Raw genomic sequence first — 23582 nt, 5'->3', positions numbered from 1 at the left:
ATACAGTAAGAACTGTGAACAAATATAGAAACCAGGTACATTTTCTGAAGAAAATGTGACGGGTGCTATTTTGTCTCAAATTAAATATAGTCTAGCCTCTTGTCTCTATAATATTCTGGTACTGAGATATGGTTGGAGTGTGCTGTTACATGGTTGCTAGGGTGTTCTGTATGGTTCCTAAGGTGTTTATAGGCAGTTGTTATTGTGTTAATGGATTCTTGATGGCTGGGGTCAAAAGAACTAAAAGACCCCATGTCTCTCTAATACCCTCATCTCGAGATATGATGCACCTTGCTCCTTTTTAAGGCAAATTTGTGGGATTTTTTTAGCTTGTTTCTCATCTGTCAGGAAGTCACTTTGAAAAAGTTTGATAATCTAGAAAATTCAATCCGCACACTTTTACCTTCATGCATTTAGCAGACACTTTTTTTTTCAAAGTGATTTACACTGCATTCAAGATTTTCACATTATCAGTTCACGAATTCCCTGGCAATCGAACACTTGACCTTGCCAATGAAGCATTATGCTCTACATGCCTTTGAAATATTATACATATCTGTATCCTTTTTTTGGATCCCTATTCATATTACTGGTAATATGCAGAAATTGCCTGGAAGAAGAAGAAATATATGAGATAATAGAGATGACTACATTATGATTTAAAGGGACGTGATTCAAATTCTGTTATCATTTACTCACTTCTCTCTTTCTTCTGCAAAACACAAAATAGGATATTTTGAGAAAATTTCCATGTTTTTGTCCATATAATGAAAGTCAATGATTCATAACAACACTGGACCCCACTGACTTTCTTTGTATGGAGAAAAAAATAAATAAATCTTGGTTACACTTTATAATAAGTACACAGTATAGTACTTCCAAATCATTTGGAAAGTATTAGTTTATAGTTAATTCATGGAATTAATCAGATGATTATATTGAATGTGTGATCAGTGAGATTATCAATGCGATTATTTTCTGTACCTGTAAATGTTACTCACAAATATCTAAATATATAAACAATGAGATCAGTTTAATTTGAAACCAGTCTGTTGTTAATGGTCCATGAAAGAATTCAAATATAATTAATTAATAATATAGAAATATATGTAAAGTAAATTGATACACATGTATCCCTACTTAATGTATTAGGAACACTTGCTATTACACTTAATGTCTGATAAATGTAGGTTTAAAGCACATAATTAATAACAATTTAGTATTTTTTTTAAACAATAAGGTGAGAACTTTTACTTTTAATAACCATAACAACTGTTTTGTTGTAACAATGGATAACAAACAGTAACTCTTTAAAATAGAGCTTATTAAACAATAATAATTTAAAGTTTAATTAAAGTGGCAGTACATAATGTATTCATTTTTTTTTTATATGAATTAACAATAAACAAATAGTTTGCGCTTTGCTATTGTATTCTTTTTATACTTTTACCAGTATCTTCTTTTGTGTTCCACACAGAAAAAGAAAGGCAAACATGTTTGGAATTACATGAGGGTGAATAAATATAGACATTTTTGGATGAACTCTCTTTATATAGTGGTGCATATTTCAAAATATGCATACTTCACTATTAATTCAAAGATCAGCAGTGACATACAAAATCTTCATGTATAAATCACAGCACAGCAAAATGTCCCCGGTTTTGTTTTATGTACAATGACAGGAAGACATGTCAAACAACAAACATACATGCACTCATGCACAGACCCACTCAATTTGTACACCAAGCCTATTTTTCCCCTCTTGCCCCCTCACACTCTCTCTCTCCCTCCCCCTCCTTTCCTCACAGCCCACCCTGCTCTGAGCCATAATGGTACATGCCATTAGTGAGCACATCTTGAGCAAGGAGGGGGTCTCTGCCTAGCCGAAGAGGCTACGTTAGAGCCACATAAACACATTCACAGATGTGTCTCCATGCGTTCTGACAGCCCGACTGAGCCACGACCGGCACGCTGAATGAAGACAGAGAAATCAGGGGGAGAGACAGAGAACAACCACCAAGCAAATTATCACACCATTACTGTAGGGTCTTGCCTACATCCCTCTCTCTCGGATTGTGAGCTTGAGTGAGAGCACGTCTGACAGGGAAGAGAAGAAAACGGGGGAGACTACTGGCAGATTCGTCCCCAATTACAGCGCATGTTTCCAGTTTGATCCAGAAGCCACAGCACAAACAAATACAGGGATGCTCTGACCAAAAACAAAGAAAACAAGAGGAAAATAAGAAATCAAGAGAGACACACAAAGACAAAGAGTGAGAGATGGAGGGATTTTTTTAATGAATGAAGCATGCAGCAGCATGTGGTGGAAATAACTGCATCTACGTGAGGTAAGACAAACCTTCTTTGTCTAATCTGTGATAGAGCACAACACAAAAAGGCACACAAATTCTGTGGTGACGAGCAACAACAGAGGCTGAGGCTGCTGTTTCTCCCTCACGATTGAGAGAGACGGCTGCGTGGATGAGCCCTGGAGAATAAGCTATGCATATGTTAAGATGTACACGGAGATGAGCTTGTGACAGAGACCTGAGGCAAGCCTGAAGTAAAGAATCACTCGTAATCCTACAGAGCTCAAAGAGCACCGTGGTGTCAGCTAGAAAGACTCAGTCACCAGCTGAGAACCTTGGGAAACAGTCGTGTTTGTGTATATATTTGTGAGTCAATGCACAGTATGGATCCGTTTTTAATGTACGTAGCTTAGACTTAAAATGTAGGAATTTTAACATTGCAACTCACCACTTTTAGGATATTTAGTCCTAAAAGTGTTCATATTTTATATTCAGTTGCATCCAGACAAAATAAGTGGCAATTTAATATGCATGTCTTATCTGTGCTGCAATGATAACCACACATAACATAACAAAAGAAGTGTCAACACTAATGCCAGTTCACTGCTACGACCATGCAGCACTGCCACTTCTAATCTACACCTGGGTATTAGTGTTCAGTCATTAAAGGCTTAGTTTAGGGCCCCTCCCCCCTCCTGACCCAGTGTCAAAACAACCCCGCATGCCGAAAAACAACCCCGGGAACAATGCACGGCCAGTGCTTAGCAAAAGCGAGATGCTAATTAGATGGAGAAAGCTTTAACAAATATTGGTGCCATCAACACTCTCTTTTATTGTGTAAACCCCAACTCTGCCAGCTGCTGAAGCAATAACAACCGTAGCTAAATATGTAAATCATTACATAAGAGCAGGAACGGTGCCACTGCAGGGCAGGAATATGAAGCCATTAGTAGCAATATCAATGGAAAGTACATCTCTGAGGATGCGTCTGGGATGGAATTCCACATTAAGGAACAGACTGGGCAACTCTTACTGGAAAGTTTAGCTCAAATGAGCCTGTTGTGCCGTCAAAGAAACAAACAATTAGCAACTGTGGGATGAGAACATACAAGGGAAGTAATGTCATAATTAATCTTATTTGTCACATATCTTAGTTACAAAATTTGGTCCCACTTTATATTAGGTGGCCTTATATTATGTAGCCTACTTACTCATTTGATACAATGCGCTTATTGTGTACATACATGTTTTTACATTGTACTTATATTTAAAAAAATACCATTATGAAGTTACATCTGTAATTAATTTCTGTAATTACATTTATAATTAAACTGTTGACCCACCCCTTACACCTTAACCCACCCTTAAACCTACCCATACCACCAAACCTGTCCCTAACCTTACCCGCATCCCACCTCAATAGCAGCAAAAGGGTTTTGCAATGCAATATGACCACAATAAGTACATTGTACTTATTTTTTGATGTAAGTACATAGTAGTTAAAGCCACCTAATATAAAGTGTGACCAAAAAATTTTTAAGCAAAATTCTCACAGAAATGTACTTTGTCATTATGGACATCACAGTTAACATGAAACAGCATTCACAACCCATTTCACTTGCCTAATAAGATGTATTCTCTAGTGAAACAGGATTTTCAATGGGAGAAATGGGGCACAACTTGATTTTATTGAACTGGGAATTGATTGGATCATAAAAAGCAGGCGCTCTGTTCTACACCAGATTGGGTACAGACCTGGATGCGAAATTGCAGTGATTATTGAGGACTTCTTCCATCCACCGGTACCTACTTTCGAATAAATCTTGGATCTTGTTGCATCGTAATTCGTTTTCAAGATTTTTTTAATCTATAGTGAGTATAGATTATTTTCACAATCTGTATTACATTAACACTAACCAGCATTGAATTACTATTGCCAATCATTTCTACGTCAATGTAATCAGTCTACATTACCTAAAACAGTAGCCTAAAATAGTGTCTATGCAAAATGTTAATATAATATAATATAATATAATATAATAAAAGTAAAGTAAAATCGCACAGCTAAGATCATTTGCAAGAGAAAACAGATGTTAAAAATATTATTATATAATTATAGTATATTACTTTATATGTAATAAACTATACCAGATGAACGTTGCTGTTAAGCTGTCTCTCTCGTGGGAGCTCTCAAACCAGTCAAACATTTTTTAGCCTGCGCTCTGCTTTGTGGTGTCAGTACATAGCACTGATGGCTTGTATTTCACCTTCAGCAATATTAATTAAAGACTCACAAACAAAACATTCTGACTGAATATTCAGCACAGCAGTCTATAAAACCACTGAATGACCTACCATAACTCGTGTGATCACCGAGTGCCCGAGTAGCAAAGGGACAGAGACAAAGAATACAAGCCAACAATATCATTCTTACTCCTCAGACAAATCAGTGCGGCTGCAAGGAATTCAAAAGCAGATTTAAAAAATAAAATAAAAAGCCCTGTGGGTGAAATTCACAGGGTTTCTGTTGAAAACAGCTCTGACGTAGGCATTTGAAAGCACACTAGGCTGGAGCTGCTTGCTGCAGGTGCTCTTGCCCTCCCTCACACACACTCATGTGCACTTTCACACAAGTTCACACACTTAACCTCTCTTGCTCACATGTGTACGATTTGTTCATGTAGTAGACAAACACTCTGATTCAAACTGCAAGTGTTATGTTCCGTTTCGCTCAGGAAGAACCTGTTTTCATATGTCACACAGGCAAGGTTAGTTTGCTGAGGGACTCTAAGCTCTTGAAAGACTGTAAAGCGATTCACAACGCCATCTGAATCTCCATGCCATGAATATTAACCAGCACAATTGTTCCCTGAGTGACGCTACCATGACTGCATTATTCATTCATCCCGACGCTGCCACAAAGAGTTACACACTGCTATGGCTAGATCTGCTCTGTACCAGCTCTCGGTGCCCGAAGTGGAGCGCTAACACCCATAGCTCTCTCTCAATGGACAGCTAATGAACAGCTGAAAAACAGAATAAGGAAGAAGGAAGAGAGGAAAAAGGCAGGAAAACAGATTGCCAGGCCTCAGGCTGGGCTGTTATTCTGCCTTCTTGAATTCAGCACTGCGGGGCTTTGAGCTTGTGTTTGGCTGCCGTCTCTGGCCCACTTTAGTCGTGGAGTCGTAGACACACACACAAACACACTCCCATTACTGAACCATAACACCTCCAGGGACAGCAGCTGTTACCCCCGGAAGAGATCGGCTCAAAGTAGCAGAAGAGCTAAGAAGCTAAAGTGAGAATGCCAGGCCATATTTCCTCAGCGGGGTCTCAAGTGGCCGCCCACCCTCCATGTGCCAAACAACTTCATCCAGTCATGCTGTATATGGCTCACCTTTTTCTTGATGTCTGGCAGCTGTACAGTAACGGCACAATCCTATTATGGAAGGTAATGATTGCGACGACTGACATGCATTCTCGACTCCTTTCTGAAGCACATGGATGGCAGGGGTCCAGGACGATGCTGTTCATATAGACCTAACATGTTTGACAAAAGTAAAAAAGCAAAATGATTTTTATTTTAATAGCCTACCATCGCTTGCTAAAGTCTTAAAGGGATCGGTCACCCAAAAAAATTCTGACATCATTTACTCTCTTTCATTCTGTACAAAACTGTTTGACTTTTTTCTGTGGAATACAAAATGTATTTTTAAAAATAATTTTGTCCATACAATGGAAGTCAGAGCGGGCCAACCGGCTTTCTTTATATGGAAAAAAGCACTAAGGTATTTTTCAAAATATCTTCTTTTGTGTTCCACAGAAAAATGTGATTAAGGTTTGGAATGACCATCCCTTTTATATAGGGTGACCATACGTGCCATTTTTGCCGGACGCGTCCTGGACAGGATTTCTATATTGCCTAAAATATCTAGGTTTTGGCTTTGTCTGCGTGTGCAGAACGATCGATGTATGACATCAAAGTACCATACAGATGTTCCTTATGCTTTCAAAATGCTCTCGAGGTACTTTAATGTCAAAAACTGATAGGTCTGAGCCGCATCACTTTAAGTCGAACACACCTAATATGTATGTGTATTCACAAACCATGATTGGCCCATTATGTACAATGCCTGCATGTTATTGGTCAAACTACTTTTAGATCATTACCTGCAGCAAATATGAAAACAGGAAAACAAAGCCAAAACAAATCCTGGCAAGGACGTGTCTGGGAAAAATGGCACATATGGTCACCCTAATTTATATGCAATTGTTGATTTTTAAAAATGTTCCTGTTCTATGATCTGTAGAAAAAAAGAAAGTCACATGGATTTGAAAAACTGTCCTTTAAAATGCAACTTTTTCCAATTAATCCACGTTTATATGACGTTTTGAAATGGTACATTGGTAATATTTAATCAACATTAAATATGCAATAAAAATAATGCTTTAATGAAAAGCTATTACCAGCTCATACCCTCTGACCAGTACATGACTTCTGTTAAGTCTGCAGTCAGCTAATTCTGCGCATCTGGCAGTAAAACATTTCTCTAAACCATGTTTACCAGAATAGATCAAATTAGTCAGGAGCAAGTCATACAGGTCATGTTCTTGCATTCAAAAAAAAGAAAAATAAAAAATAGATAAATGAAAACATTTCAACACTAAAAGTAGTTCGATTAGAATCCTGAAGAAACAGGTAATGCAACAACCAAAGAGAGAGAGAGAAGACCGGGATAATCCGGGAATGTTCCCTGCGTGAACTGTCTCTAAAATGAGTGATTTCACTAAGTGGGGAGAATGTTCAGAGCACAAATCCTGTCTATTCTTACTCTCTTACTGCTGAAAAGTCTGAACCATACCATATAAATGTCTATAAAGACACTGTGTACTTTACAGAGTTCTTGATGAGAATGCAAAAGGAAGAGCCATAAGGGGATAATAAGCAAATGACCTTTAAAAACAATAAAAGTCTCCTTTTAGTAAATCTAATTCTGCTAAGTATCTGTCCTCCGTGTGCGTCCTCTGGAACAGCAGTAATACATAGAGCCCCCTCCCCACCTGTGCTATTCCGTCTAGCAGCAGCCCCCAGTCCTTCAACAGCAGCAGCTGCTGTGCTCACGATACAAGCACTGTGAAATATCTGAGACCAATCAGATTTTCTAATCCTGTAGATTCACCACATAGTGACCATGAACATTTCATCTCCAAGTGCATTCATATTTAATGTAAATCTTCAGTCATGTCCTTCTTACCGTATAAAACAGGACTGACACAGCAAAGCACCTGGCCTTAACGATTTGCTTGCTGTTTGGGAAATTCAGTTTTGGTGAATGCAGAATTAAAGTCACATTGATGTTTTACTTTTTGCATTATATGACTTTCACTATATGTTTAATTAATAATTGTAATATTTCAACTTATTAAAATGTATTTTAAATGAAATATGTTCTCACTATCAGTGTAAGATGTAATTGACAATGATATTATTATTCAGCATTTGATTAATTATGGTTTTACTAGTGCCCCAGTAATTCTTTCTAATGAACATTACATTCTCTCATCTCTGTGAAATTGAATATATGACAATGCAACAAACCTGCCTTTTCAAACAGTATTCATAATTATGTGGCAGAACCACTTGAACTGCAGAAAGAGGTTTTGTGTTTGTCATCAGGTTGCTTGTTGTAGTAGTTTCTCTAATTAACCTGCTAGTTAAAGTAGTTACAGATAGCCTCTTCAAAGCTCTTGTGTGCTGTCGAACATGCTGTTAGGAAATACTGCTCCTCTTTTGTGTTATAATCTGGCCAGAACATTGCAGATCACATCAGCGTCAACTGGCAGGCTGGGCAGTGTCTGATGCGACACTATGCTGCTTTCAGCTGTCTCTGGGTTTTATTTTCGCTGAGCAGGATTCGTGACCTGTAACAGACCTTGCATGTATCTGACAGATAAACTGATGAAACTAGATAGTACTTAGTATGTTAACGATTTAACAAGATATTAAACCAGAGTTTAAACACTGCTTCATCAATAAGATGACACTATACTCTTGCCTTGGGCTTTAATTACCAGTTTAAAATGATTTTGTCAACCTCAGCCTCCTTTGAATTAAATCTTGCTCTGTCACGTTGTGGTAGGGACTCAATTACCATTTGAGCTACTCAAATGTGAATATGCTAAAAACAACAACAAAAAAAAACAAGATGCTCTATTCATTATGAATAACTCAAATTACTCTTGCGGGTTCATTTAAACTGTACACTATAGCTGCTTGCCAAAAATGATACAGTTGTGGTCGCTGTGTTTTTCATATATATATATATATATATATATATATATATATATATATATATATTAATCATGATTAATCGCATCCAAAATATACATATATATTTTTTTTACATAATACATGGGTGTGTACTGTGTTTATTTATTATGTACATATAAATACACACACATTCATGTATATATTGAAGAAAAATAGGTTATGTTTATATATTAAATATATTTATGTATTATATAATTTATATAAATATAAATATATACACGTACATACATGTAAATATTTTCAAAATATGTGTCTTTATATATACATAATAAATATACACAGTACACACACATATATTACGTAAACAAAAACTTATTTTGGACGTGATTAAACACGATTAATCATTTGACAGCATTAATATATATATATATATATATATATATATATATATATATATATATATATATGTATATATATATATATATATATATATATATGTATGTATATATATATATATATATATATATTTTTTTTTTTTTTTTTTTTTTACTGTATATATGCACACACTATCTCACAGAAGTGAGTACACCCCTCACATTTTTGTAAATATTTTATTATATCTTTTAATGTGATAACACTGAAGAAACGACACTTTGCTACAATGTAAAGTAGTGAATGTACAGTTTGTATAACACTGTAAATTTGCTGTCACCTCAAAATAACTCAACACACAGCCATTAATGTCTAAACTGCTGGCCACAAAAGTGAGTACACCCCTGAGTGAAGATGTCCAAATTGGGCCCAATTAGTGACTCGTTAATGTTACAAGGTCTCAGGTGTGAATGGGGAGCAGGTGTGTTAAATTTGGTGTTATCACTCTGACTCTCTCATACTGGTCACTGGAAGTTCAACATGGCACCTCATGGCAAAGAACACTCAGTACACTCATATGGGATTCAACACTTAACTGTTTTAAATAAACTCATGATAAAGACATAAATTATAAAACATTGCAATATCAGCATTAAAGTGAAATGGAATTTAATTCAATATGAACAATGGCACAGTTTGAGTGAGCCAGTTCAAATATAGAAAAATAGATATTATGCAGACCCAAATGGGTTATGCATCACAGTGATGATGGTGAAATTTACAACATTAGTAATGTGTACAGACATCCTTATGAGCCAGAGGGCTCGCAGCAGCTTACACATTCACTTTGAGCTGATCTGGGCCAAACTCACCATCATTTGACTCGGAAAGTGCAGTAAATCTCTGAAACTGGGAGACATGCCACTGGCCACTTTCATTTACCTTTCAAACTGCAATTTAATATGCTACTAAGATTTATTCACAGAGGACTATTTTCTGCCTTGACTTGGTGTTTCAGACACTGCCCTGAGATAGTATGTATGCTTATTACATGGCTCTCTGGAATATTTCATCCTGATTGGTCAGCAGCGGTATTCTCCAGTCAGATACAGGTCCTTTTCAAAAAATTAGCATATTGTGATAAAGTTCATTATTTTCTGTAATGTACTGATAAACATTAGACTTTCATATATTTTAGATTCATTACAACACAAATTAAGTAGTTCAAGCCTTTTATTGTTTTAATATTGATGATTTTGGCATACAGCTCATGAAAACCCAAAATTCCTATCTCAAAAAAATAGCATATCATGAAAAGGTTCTCTAAACGAGCTATTAACCTAATCATCTGAATCAACTAATTAACTCTAAACACCTGCAAAAGATTCCTGAGGCTTTTAAAAACTCCCAGCCTGGTTCATTACTCAAAACCGCAATCATGGGTAAGACTGCCGACCTGACTGCTGTCCAGAAGGCCATCATTGACACCCTCAAGCAAGAGGGTAAGACACAGAAAGAAATTTCTGAACGAATAGGCTGTTCCCAGAGTGCTGTATCAAGGCACCTCAGTGGGAAGTCTGTGGGAAGGAAAAAGTGTGGCAGAAAACGCAGCACAACGAGAAGAGGTGACCGGACCCTGAGGAAGATTGTGGAGAAGGACCGATTCCAGACCTTGGGGGACCTGCGGAAGCAGTGGACTGAGTCTGGAGTAGAAACATCCAGAGCCACCGTGTACAGGCGTGTGCAGGAAATGGGCTACAGGTGCCGCATTCCCCAGGTCAAGCCACTTTTGAACCAGAAACAGCGGCAGAAGCGCCTGACCTGGGCTACAGAGAAGCAGCACTGGACTGTTGCTCAGTGGTCCAAAGTACTTTTTTCGGATGAAAGCAAATTTTGCATGTCATTCGGAAATCAAGGTGCCAGAGTCTGGAGGAAGACTGGGGAGAGGAAAATGCCAAAATGCCTGAAGTCCAGTGTCAAGTACCCACAGTCAGTGATGCTGGTGTTGGTCCACTGTGTTTTATCAAGGGCAGGGTCAATGCAGCTAGCTATCAGGAGATTTTGGAGCACTTCATGCTTCCATCTGCTGAAAAGCTTTATGGAGATGATTTCATTTTTCAGCACGACCTGGCACCTGCTCACAGTGCCAAAACCACTGGTAAATGGTTTACTGATCATGGTGTTACTGTGCTCAATTGGCCTGCCAACTCTCCTGACCTGAACCCCATAGAGAATCTGTGGGATATTGTGAAGAGAAAGTTGAGAGACGCAAGACCCAACACTCTGGATGAGCTTAAGGCCGCTATCGAAGCATCCTGGGCCTCCATAACACCTCAGCAGTGCCACAGGCTGATTGCCTCCATGCCACGCCGCATTGAAGCAGTCATTTCTGCAAAAGGATTCCCGACCAAGTATTGAGTGCATAACTGAACATAATTATTTGAAGGTTGACTTTTTTTTTTTTTTTGTATTAAAAACACTTTTCTTTTATTGGTCGGATGAAATATGCTAATTTTTTGAGATAGGAATTTTGGGTTTTCATGAGCTGTATGCCAAAATCATCAATATTAAAACAATAAAAGGCTTGAACTACTTCAGTTGTGTTGTAATGAATCTAAAATATATGAAAGTCTAATGTTTATCAGTACATTACAGAAAATAATGAACTTTATCACAATATGCTAATTTTTTGAAAAGGACCTGTGTTTTGGTATAATGACGCTAAGCTGTAAAAATGCGGCTGATTAGAAAATGGATTCTGCGATGCAGGAAAGACGTGGCCAGTAGACACCAGTTATGACATTCTTTGAACAAACACAGATAGCTAATAAATAGATCTGCTTGTGCTTGGCTGGTGTATCGGTGAACCTCTTTCTTACTGAAATAAGCATGTCAAGCATCTCGAAATAGCAACTTTTGAGAAAAAAAGTATTTTTGTTTTTTAATTGTTTTGTTGTTGTTGTTTTTTTACTTGTAAAGTGTGATCACATTTACATTTACATTACGGCAAAATTTTGCAGATGAAATCCAGTGACTTTAATAGGAATTCACACACAAGGGAGAAAAAGTTCCCATACATATTTCCTTCCAAAGTTGCAAATTTAACTTGTGTGCAAAATTGGAATATCGCATGAAAGTTTTGCAAATAAAGCACCATTTCCATCCAGACAGACGAAGAGAACAAAATCGCCAAATATCACCAAATATCACCAAATATCACTAAGAAATCTATCTAACTACAGTATCTATCTAACACCAAACTTTGTAAAAGGGTGCTACCACCAAAATCTTCACTGACCTGGAAAGCATAGCAACAGTTACCATGCGTCTGTGCTTTGTAATGTCAGCAAAGATGATGAGAACACTAGGGTGGCAGGAGGTTCATAAAATCTTTATACAACACAGACCAAACTATGCTACAACAAAATATGCTGGTATGGTTTTTCTGTTTTCCATTATTGCACAGATTAAACAAAAACTGCAGCTTCAGAACAATTTAATCAGGCTGGCTGTCGATTTTATACCTACAAAGTGAGATGATACTTTTCATAATTTGTTCAACTTCAGTTGGCATCTTTCATCTGACTTTTACCGGTGTCTAGTGTCCAGTCTCTCAGTGCTGAGATGCAGGGCACATGTGCTTTTGAAATGGCTATTGCAGCTTAATGAATGTTGGAGAAATCCCATTAAGGTCCATCATTTGCACAAATTATGTTTACAAAGGAGGATTGAGCAGCTGGTGGTAATTTTTCTCCCGAGAAGTGAGCCACCATTGCTGCAAGAATGAAGGGATTTGAAAACCACGTACAGCGATTGAACAAACATATTTTTATGCGTCAAATCACACAATAATCTTTTGATCACCTGAGAACATTTATAGTTGTATAGATGTATAGTTTGTACAAAGTTTGCCAAGACCACTGGATGGTCTTACAAAATGATTTGAAAGAATTTGTTGACTGAAATGCTTCATGTGGTTTAATGATGAGGGGTCCGTGGGCTCTGACGCTGTTCAATTGTTCTATAAATCCTAAATGAGATAAACAGAAAAACAATCGATTTGTCCGCAGTGAAAACATGTCAGTGGGAATTCGAAGGTAAAAGCGCCTGGTTTATCGACAACCTCTTGCTGTACTAAACTAATCCCCCTATGTCTTCGGCAACATACTGTGCTGTTATTGACATGCTAATGTTCGGTGTTAAAGACAGCGAGCGTTTGAGTTAGCATGGGGATTCCCTGCGCACCCCGTGCTGGTCCGATGCTTTTTACACCACTGCAGTCATTCTAAATGATCTACAAAACCCAACTCTGACTAGAGGGAATTACAAAACAAGGACCCAGCACTTCTTCTAGCAACAAAGAGAATGGCTGATTTTCTTTTTCTCCCACCACAGTCTATCTAGAGTCTTTGCATTTAGGGAGAAAAAGCTTGTGAGGCTTGAAAACGCCAATTTGTTTCTTAGTCATCCTCCCATCGAGAGCCTACTGCGATACTCGTAGGTAATGAGTCTGGTGTGCCAACTATTTGCATAGCCAATTAAACCTCCCTGCTTTCAATAGGGGCACTTTAAGAGGATAATCAGGGCTGCATGGTAGGCTGAGACAGGAAGCATGACTCATTTTAGACTATTGGGTGACTGAGAGTCAAACAGTAGCTTGGATTTTGGATTAAGACGTTAGCTGTGTTTTTTTCGCTGTTACCAGAGAGGGGTTGGGGGGTTGAATTTTTTAAATCTTTTCTTTTTTTCAATAATGCAGACGATGCAAAGACATTTTAGCATTCATGATCATATGAGTCAGTGTCAGAATCATCTAAACAATTGCACATAATCAGATTAATCAAGAGAAGTCAGAAGGATCCAAATACGGTGACCAAAATTAGTTCTTATTCAACACACCAGACAGTATGTAGCATGAAATTGTGGATGTCATTCAATGTAGAATCAATAAACGTACAAATGGCTTCATATCAGGTTAGATTATTCAGGTTATTACAGTCATTACGAGTGATGTTGGTCATTTGACCCATAGCCGCATCAGCAAATTATATAAGAGCTATTTCACTCTGGAGGGTTCTTAGTCCTGAGAGTGATGTGCTATATACAGTTAAGAGCCGGGGGTGAAAACTTTTTGAATTTGAAGATCAAGGTAAATTGTACTTAATTTGTCTTCCAGGAAACATGCAAGTAGCTTCTGTTGCTTCCGAAGGGCAGAACTAAATGGAAAAAAAATTATATTTCTACAAAATAAGAAAAATTTGGACATCTTCATTCTGTTCAAAAGTTTTCACCCCCGGCTCTTAATGCATCGTGTTTCCTTCTGGAGCATCAGTGAATGTTTGAACCTTTTTTAATTGTTGTGTTTGAGTCCCTCAATTGTCCTCAGTGTGAAAAGGAGGATCTCAAAATCATACAGTCACTGCTGGAAAGGGTTCAAATATGCAAAAGATGTTGGAAAACTGAAGATTCTGCAGATCCTGGAGGATTTTTCTGAAGAACAGTGCTCAGTTGAACTGTTCAGAACAAACAAGGGACTCGTGAACAACCATCACATAACATCGTAGATCATCCAGGTAACCACACACAGTATTAAGAACCAAGGGTTCCCAAACTTTTGAATGGGGTTATTTTAATAATTTCAGCTATTTTTTTTGTCTTGTGTACTATATGTAAACATCTTTTATTGAAAATATCTTACTCAGGACAGTACTAAATAAAAAATAACATGCATTTTGTATGATCTCTCTTATTTTGTTAAAATTATTCACATTTTCACAGATTCTGCAAGGGTTTCCCAAACTTTCGCATGCAACTGTATATGGAACACGCATTGACCTGTTAACTAAGATTTTACAACACTGAATTTACTGATTTTCCCATATCTCCTTTTCTGCTCTTAACCTGCGCTGCTGTAGATGAATATTCATGAACTGATTTATTTTTTCAGTTGTATGTTCTGATGATATATAAGGGTGTTTCTTCAGCACTTTATCGACCCAGGGGAGTTTTTTAGATATATATAGTATATATACTGAATATATATATATATACACTTAAAAACATAAAAATCATAATCATTCTAACCTCTTGACAAGTAGTGTGTTTACTTAAAGCTGCAGTCCTTAACTTTTTTTGGGTACAATGATCCGAAATCAATATTTGAGCAAGTACATAACCAGCCAGTGTTCAAAACTATCGCCTTACTTTAGCCCGATTCACAACGGTAAGATTATAATAATTTTTTCAAATTTGAGTGGTACTGGTAGGTTTTTGCGGGAAATTCGAGCATCCCACTGCATCATTACATCATGTCTGTAAACATAAAGAAGTTATCCCGGCTAGTAGGCTATCGCACTTGAGGATCCTGCAGGTGGTGCCTCTTTATAGCCTTTTCTCACAGCAGCTAGAATAAGTAAATTTATTATTTTGATGGCAGATTGTAATCCAGAAAGGATTATGTGTTTATGAAACGCACGTGAATGAAGTTAAATTATATTCCCATTTTAAATGTGCTTCTGATTATAGATAGCCTGGGATTACACAGGATTTGTATTTTAAAGAAAACCAGTTGGCATAATTAGCTTTTTTGGGTTAAAAGAATTTCTAAAAATGAAATTCGAATGGCATGACAATTAGATTAGACTGTACAGAAATTGAAATCTACACGTTAATACACACTATATCCATAGTCACGCAATGCTGATGTTGTTAACATTGATAATTTGAGAATAAGGTATAATAATAATAATAATTTGTATGGTTTGATGAGCTAACCCATCATTAGTCAAGTCAAGTCACTTTTATTTATATAGCGCTTTTAACAATATAGATTGTGTCAAAGCCCTTAACAGTATCAAATTGGAGGATAGAGTGTCAGTAATGTATAATAATAAGATTAAACACTCAATTTTCAGTTAAAGGCATTTCATTATTGAATTCAGTGATGTCATTGTCTAGCTCAGTTTAGTTTAAATAGTATCTGTGAAATCAAATTGACAATAATCACTAGAAATCAAGTGTCCTCAACTGAGCAAGCCAGAGGCGACAGTGGCAAGGAACCAAAATTCCCTCTGTGACAGAATGGAGAAAAAAACCTTGGGAGAAACAAGGATCAGTCGGGGGGTCAGTTCTCCTCTGGCCAATCATTAAATCTGATCATTAGATTTAATCACCATTGGTAGTGCTATTTATTGTAATGCTTTTTTCCTCAGTTGGTCAGAACAAACGTGGCAGACTTGTTACTTACATGTTCAGATGGCAATATATAGTGAAAATTCTTATTTGGGTCATATATTCCAAGATGTAGGTAGTACAGTGAATATCCACACTGGTGCCGTGACTGACTGCCACACATACACCTTAAACATTAGCTTTATCTGTGCTGAGTTGTGCCGGAGCACATCCCAAGCAATGTAATTGCGCAAGTAACTGCAATTCCAGGTTTTCAAACAGAGATGGCTACAAAGAGGCAAAACTTACGGACTGCAGCTTTAAAATAAAACAATTTAATATTTTATAGTTTTACTCTTGTCCCAAATACAGACTTTTAAAGTAAGAAAAAAAATATGAAAACAAATCCACCAAAATATGACTTTGCTGTGATGGAAATGACAGGTGGATGGTAGGATTTTTTGACAGAATTCTTATATAATATGTATAGACATTTTTAGTGACTTCAAAGTGCCTGTAATAAAATAAACACATATATGTCCCATTTGCATGTCCAAATAGGTTCCAATTCATCTGTCTTTATTAGGTCAAATTTAATAAAATTTAAAAGTGTTATTTGTCTGGTTCAGAGAAAAACAGTGTGAAATTAAAGTAGTTTTATGTTTCAACCTTGATTCTACCCCTAAAAGGTGGCCTTGTGATATTTCGGAGTTGCAATAAATCTTGTAAGCCATGGCTATTTTATAACTGACCTTCACCTTATCAGACAGAGACGTTTTATCCTTTAGATAAGCATCGGTGCAATGGACATTACTGCCGTGGATTGTGTGGAACAGGCAGCCATTAGGCAGTGTGTAATTGATCGGTGTATGGCCGTTTCTCTCTGTGCACCAGGGGTGAATCATCACCGCTGAACACTAGACAGAGATGTGAGAGAAAAGACTAATGGTGCAAGGGATACATTCTCATTTACAATCATTTACACCACTCAATACTACTGAGCTAAAGAAAACACTTTTGGTTATTTTAAACACATGTGAGAAGGCCAATGCTGCTAATAGTTATCCAGCATCATGCAATGAGAGGGCACATTTTTTTATTGCTTTATCTGTGACTTGTGTCCCTGTGGACCACAGCCCTCCAGAGGAGGCGTTTGCACAGACAGAGTTGTCCTCATCAGCCTAACTCAGAGAGAGAGACTGTCAAAACAATGGCCAATTAAAGGGCTCCATCTGTACTATACAGGCAATTCGTTTGAGAAAGTGTAACATGGCTTCCAGGAGGCCATATGTAATCTTAATGCTGAGTGTCGCTTTCGGTGCGTGTACAGCTTTAATGCAGATGAACAGACAAAATTTGTATCCTGCAGATTAGGACCGATATCACGCTTGTGAGATAAAAAATCTATGCTTATGATTTCCCCTGGCTTTCTATAATTTAGCACATGGTTGAACCAGTTGGTACGAAATCGATTGCAGATTGTAAGAAAACACATTTATTGTCATGTTTCACAGTGAAGAAATATGTGAAACATGATGATTTACAAACCACAGCTGGATCGTTCTCAAAACATGGTGGCAAACATGCCTTAACTTTGTGGTCAAAAGATCTAAATTGTTAATTAATTAATTTCTAAGAAAGAAAGAAAAAGAAAAAAAGAAAGAAATCTTATAAAAAATATATAAAAACAGCAAAAAAAAACTACTTGCTTAGTTATTTATCATTCAGTTTTCAAAGCATTAGTGTGTCTGGCAAGTCTGCAAAAATTAATTAAGATTAATCATTAAAAAGTCATTCATAAATTTATACTTTTTTATCCCTTTATTTCATGTTATTGATTTTTAAAACAATTTTGTTACCAAGGTAAAAGTTCAGAGGAAAAAGATGCTGTTTAAATGTATACATAGTGAGCTTTGCATACCTTTCAATTATTGTTGTGTTTTTGTTTTTAATTCAGAACCTGAGTGGTTTTTTTTTCTGAAATTAATACAAATATATTTTTTGAGCCAGAAAATATATATATTTATTTATTTGATTGATTGATTGATTGATTGATTGATTGATTGATGAGATTGACTCTGCAAATAGATGCCAAGTTCATGGTGACATTTTTCTTGTTTTTGTTTTTTGTTTTTTTTCAAAGGACCAGGCATCCTACAAGCCCTGTAGATGTTTTAACATGAACAAGAACTTATGTTTTCCACAGAAAGCTGGCAATATTAAAGTTTATCCTCAAGTGGTGCTTCTCAAATACAATCAGAAATGCTTACCAAAACACTTTTATATGTGTTTGGATAGTTTCAAACAAAGTAAGCAGTTTCCGCAGTTTTTAATCAAGTTACTGCCAAAAATGTTTCACAATATCACACTTATATTACATTCCAGCCCACGTAAGAATAATATCCATTCAATTTCTACCACTTAATAAGCCCATTTTAATCCACTTTACGTTGTTGGTTTCATTCCCGTGTGACGTTGTATAAAGACGGGGGCTGGAGTTTAGTGAAGGGTCAGTTCTTTGTTTCTAGTTAATTAGCTCACTTGCTCTTCCGGCCTTCTGAGTTTAAACACGCAATCTGAACAAAGACATCTGAAATCTTATTGAGAAGGTCAATCAGACTGAAGAAAGCATGAAGCCAGCGCAATAAAAGCTCAACTCAAGCCAATTCGCAGCAGTCCTTCTGGGGCCCGGGGTCCTATGAGATTTTGATCCGGGAGTGCTCTGCCTGCCAATGCCGGCTCTGACGAGATCCCAGTCAAGGGCGAGCAGGACACACTGAGCCGAGTCGAGACCTTGGCACAGTGCTGCTGACTGGCAATACTGATTTGTTCCTACTGTTTCCACAGCAACGGCCATGCGTGGTTTGTTGTGCTGAACACACTCAGGATGGGAGGAAACAGACATCATACTGTATATGTACCAGTTCACCATCTATGTTGAGCAGCTACACGGCATGAGCTAAACATAACGATGTCCTTATTGCGATCAAATGGAAACCAGTCACGAAATCAGTGCTGTTGTGCTTTGGTAAAACAAAGAAAACCATTTCTTTTTTATAGCTGTCATTGTTCCTTCAGCTCATGGGAATTATTTGCTCATTACTTTGTCAGGATCTCTTTATTCTCAATGTAAAATATGCCTAAATTGCTCTTTGAGTCTCCTGCTGTGTGGGTTCTGGTGCGAATTGAGCCAGCCAAGCCAGATGCTTTGCAGAGTATCGCTGCGTCTCCTGAGATTGTGAGTCTGCAGCGGAGCTTTTAATCAAAAATCTGTATGTCAGTGAGAGCCGAGGAAACAGATCTTCCTCTTCATCAAGATGTCCCTGTGATTTTCATTAGACACTATCTAGATATACATTTATTGCAGTCTCCGCCATGAAAAGTCTCAAAGCCAGCTGTTATAATGAGGTAAGAGAGAGTAGCAAGAGCCCTTGAATAATACAAACTGAAAATAAAACTGTCATGCAAGCCAAGAAAAAAAATTAAATACTAATATTAATGAAATACAATTAACATAAATTAACCAACAAATTGAGGAGTAAATGAAATACATTTATGGAGACATTTAAGATTAAGGTTACACTTTATTTTAAGGTGTCTTTGTTATGGTGTAATTATACATTTAAGTACGGAGTAATATTAATTAACTATATTAGGGTTAGGGTTTGGCTTTGGGTTACTTGTATGTAATTATGCATTATTAATTGTTGATATAATACTACAAGGGCAAAAAAACAAGGGCACCTTAAATTAAAGTATACCCAGATTAATTTTAATTCTATTTGTCATCATTGTGTACATGTGGTTGATACAGGTTTGAATCTGGCCTGTATAAAAAATAAATAAATAAAAAAGATAAAAGTGTTGGTTAGATACAGTATCTAATAGCATAATAAAAATGTGCTATTTATTTAGTTATTTAGTTTAACCTAATTGTCACAGATCGACCAGGCTCTCAGTCCACCCAATCACAGCGAGCACCCTCACCAGATTACTAGATTACTAGATTTATTACAAGACACCAAGATCAGTCATTCAAGTATCCAGTCATCTCAAAGTATCTGCTATCTGAACTCACCTAGTCAGTCATCAATCACCGCTCATCAACTTTAATAAATCTTTCCTTTTTACAATCTCTCTTGTGTTGAGTCCCCTTCCGTAACAGAAGACCGGACCACACCGAACAGCAAGATGAGCGGTCCCGATCCGTTTCAGGAGCTCGTGGATCACCTCCGACGAGTTCTTGTTCCGACACCACCGCCAGCACCTCGGATCACCCCTGTCACCGGAACCACAGTTTCTTCACCCCCAATGATCTCCAGTACCATGGCCCGACCAGCGCCCTTCTCTGGTGTGGCGGAGGAGTGCAACGGGTTTCTTCTGCAGTGTTCACTAAACATCGACATGCATCTGCATCCCACTGAGATGTCAAAAATTGCCTTCATGGTGTCTCTCCTTACCAGTAAGGCGCTCCAATGGGCTGAAACCATTTTCTCGCAGTCTGGTCCCGTGACTCTATCCTATAGCAGTTTCGCCACCCATTTCCGCGGGGTGTTTGGACGAGTAGATGGAGATCCCTCGATCAGCGATCAGCTGTATCATCTCCGCCAGGGTTGCAGTATCATCTTCGAATATGCTCTCCAGTTCCGAAACCTGGCAGCGGCCACTATGAAAGAGCTCTACTCACCACTTACCGGCAAGGATTAGAACCCAGACTGCAGTTGCAACTGGCCAGCCTGGATGACACCTGCGGCTTGGAGAGCTTCATCCAGCAGTCTATTCGTTGTGCCACTCGCATTCAATCCTGCCTTGCGGAACAACCCTCCTTAGCCCGTTGCTCTCCACCTCTCCGCTACCCAGCGTCCAGTCTCCCTCCAGAACCCAGCCAGGAGCCCATGCAACGGATTTCGAGCAGCAGAGGCGACTCAGGGAGGGACTTTGCTTATACTGTGGTCAGAGCAGGCATATCCGATCCACATGCCCAGTTCGTCTGCCTCAACTCTTGGTGAGTGCCCTCCAACCTATCAATCAAAATATGAAGCCACTCACAGTCGAAGTCTTGCTTACTGCTTCTAATATCTCCGTTCCAGTACAAGCCCTCCTTGATACCGGTTCCGCCGGTAACTTCATCTCCGGCAACCTCTGCCGCCAGCTCAACCTCCCGAAAGTTACCAACCCGACCATCTATCAAATCCACTCGATAACTGGCAAGCTCATCGGTAGGACCACCGTCTGGTACAGCACTGGGCCCGTCCACATTAGATTCGGTCAGTTGCACGAGGAGAACATCACCCTGTTGGTTCTGGAGGGAGACCTCGGGCACCCTTGGTTCGTACAGCATGAACCCCAGGTCTACTGGCACACCGGGGAGGTCCTGAAGTGGGGCATACACTGTTTCCCAGGTTGCTTTCCCAACATCCCGCAACCACCCGAGCAACCAGTTCAAAGTATTCCCATCAATTCCACTTCCATAGAAAGCCCCGTCGAGAAGCAATCTGTATCCATTCCACTATGTTATGCCCCCTTCAGAGACATGTTCAGCCTGAAGAAGGCCTACAAACTACCTCCTCATCGGCCATAGGACTGCGCGATCGATCTCTTACCAGGTGAGCCAGTGCCCAAGGGTAGGATCTACCCTCTCTCACTCCCGGAACAGAAGGCCATGGAGGAGTATATCAGCGAGGCTCTTGAACAAGGTTACATCCGCCCTTCTACTTCTCCTGCTGCTTCGAGCTTTTTCTTCGTGGCCAAGAAGGACGGAGGCTTGCGGCCTTGTGTAGACTACCGGGCACTGAACAATATCACCGTGAAGTTTCGCTACCCCCTTCCTCTCGTCCCAGCGGCTCTGGAACATCTCCGTGAAGCCACCATTTTCACGAACCTAGACCTCCGCAGCGCGTACAACCTCATCCGGATACGTGAGGGGGACGAATGGAAGACTGCCTTCGTGACACCAACCGGCCACTATGAATACCTCGTCATGCCGTACGGCCTTGTCAACGCCCCCTCCGTATTCCAGGACTTCATGCATGAGGTCCTACGGGAGTATCTCCACAGGTTCGTCCTGGTATACATCGATGACATCCTCATCTACTCCCGGAGCTTGGCCAAACATCGCCAACACATTGCGGAGGTCTTAAAGCGTCTGCAGGAGTTCCATCTATTCCTCAAAGCCGAGAAGTGTTCATTTCATCAGCCTTCAGTACAATTCCTCGGCTACATTATTGATAGTGGTGACATCCGAATGGACGAGGGGATAGCCACTCCGCCGGGCTGCCCACCTGGTAAACAGTATGTCACCCGATCCCAACACATCCTCCGTTGATATCGCTCTGTTCGATAAGCTCCGTTCGCGACTCTTTGGGCACTGGCCACCCAGGGACCAACAGCACCCTCTCGCTGCTGAAAGATCGCTACTGGTGGCCCAGTATGGCCAGGGACATGAGAAGGTTCGTCCAGGGTTGTGCTGAATGCGCCATGTCCAAAAGTCCTCGCCATCTACCAGCAGGCAAACTCCTCCCGCTGCCCGTTCCCAACCGGCCATGGTCACATCTAGGAGTGGACTTCGTCACAGACCTGCCAGTATCCGATGGAAACACCTGCATCTTGGTAATCGTGGACCGTTTTTCTAAATCCTGCCGACTTCTACCCCTCAAGGGTTTACCTACCACCATGGAAACGGCGGAACAACTATTCAACCATGTATTTCGATACTTCAGTATCCCTGAAGACATCGTATCCGTCCTCAATTCATCTCCAGAGTATGGAGAGGATTTTTTAAACTCCTAGATGTGACCGTGAGTCTATCATCTGGGTACCAGCCTCAGACCAACGGGCAGACAGAGAGGAAGATCCAAGAAATCGGCCGCTTCCTGCGACCCTTCTGCCACGGCCACCAGGAATCCTGGAACCAGTTTATTGGCTGGGCCAAGAACGCCCAGAATTCCTTGCGTCAGGCCTCTACTGGACTCACTCCCTTCCAGTGCGTACTCTGGTACCAGCCACCACTCTTCCCCTGGTCTAGAGAACCGTCAGAAGTACCTGCGGTAGACTAGTGGTTCCAGGAGAGCAAGAGGGTCTGGGACGATGCACACCATCAGCTCCAACGTGCAGTGTGCAGGCACAAGATGACAGCCGACCTTCATAGATCCGAAGCTCCGCAGTACCAGCCAGGACAGAAGGTCTGGCTGTCCACCAGAGACATCAGGATGCGCCTGCCCTGCAAAAATCTAAGTCACAGATATGTTGGTCCCTTCACCGTCCTGAGACAGGTAAACCCGGTCACTTTTCAATTATAGTTACCCCCACAGTACCGGATTAATTCAACCTTCCACGTGCCACTCTTGAAACCCTACCACTCACCTGTCTCTCCCTCCACAGAACCTGGTCCAAACGTCGAACCCCCTCTCCCACTAATCCTGGAAGACGGAGCCATCTACAGAGTGAAGGAAATCCTGGAC

At 39.3% G+C, this 23582-nt stretch overlaps 1 protein-coding gene across 2 annotated transcripts in view; it reads left to right on the top strand.

Moving 5' to 3' along the window:
- Positions 1-1899: 1899 nt before the first annotated feature.
- Positions 1900-23582, top strand: part of LOC306842685 (galactosylgalactosylxylosylprotein 3-beta-glucuronosyltransferase 1) — an 82818-nt gene continuing 61135 nt past the window's right edge. For both annotated transcript variants that reach the window (XM_079373692.1, XM_079373690.1), the window contains exon 1: positions 1900-2348. The gene's annotated coding sequence lies outside the window, so the exon portion shown is untranslated. The remainder of the gene's footprint in view (positions 2349-23582) is intronic.

The sequence above is a fragment of the Barbus barbus genome (assembly GCF_936440315.1).
Source record: "Barbus barbus genome assembly, chromosome: 23".
NCBI classification, from domain to species: domain Eukaryota; kingdom Metazoa; phylum Chordata; class Actinopteri; order Cypriniformes; family Cyprinidae; genus Barbus; species Barbus barbus.
Note: the sequence above shows the minus strand (reverse complement) of the source record. Positions and strands in the feature narration are given on the sequence as shown.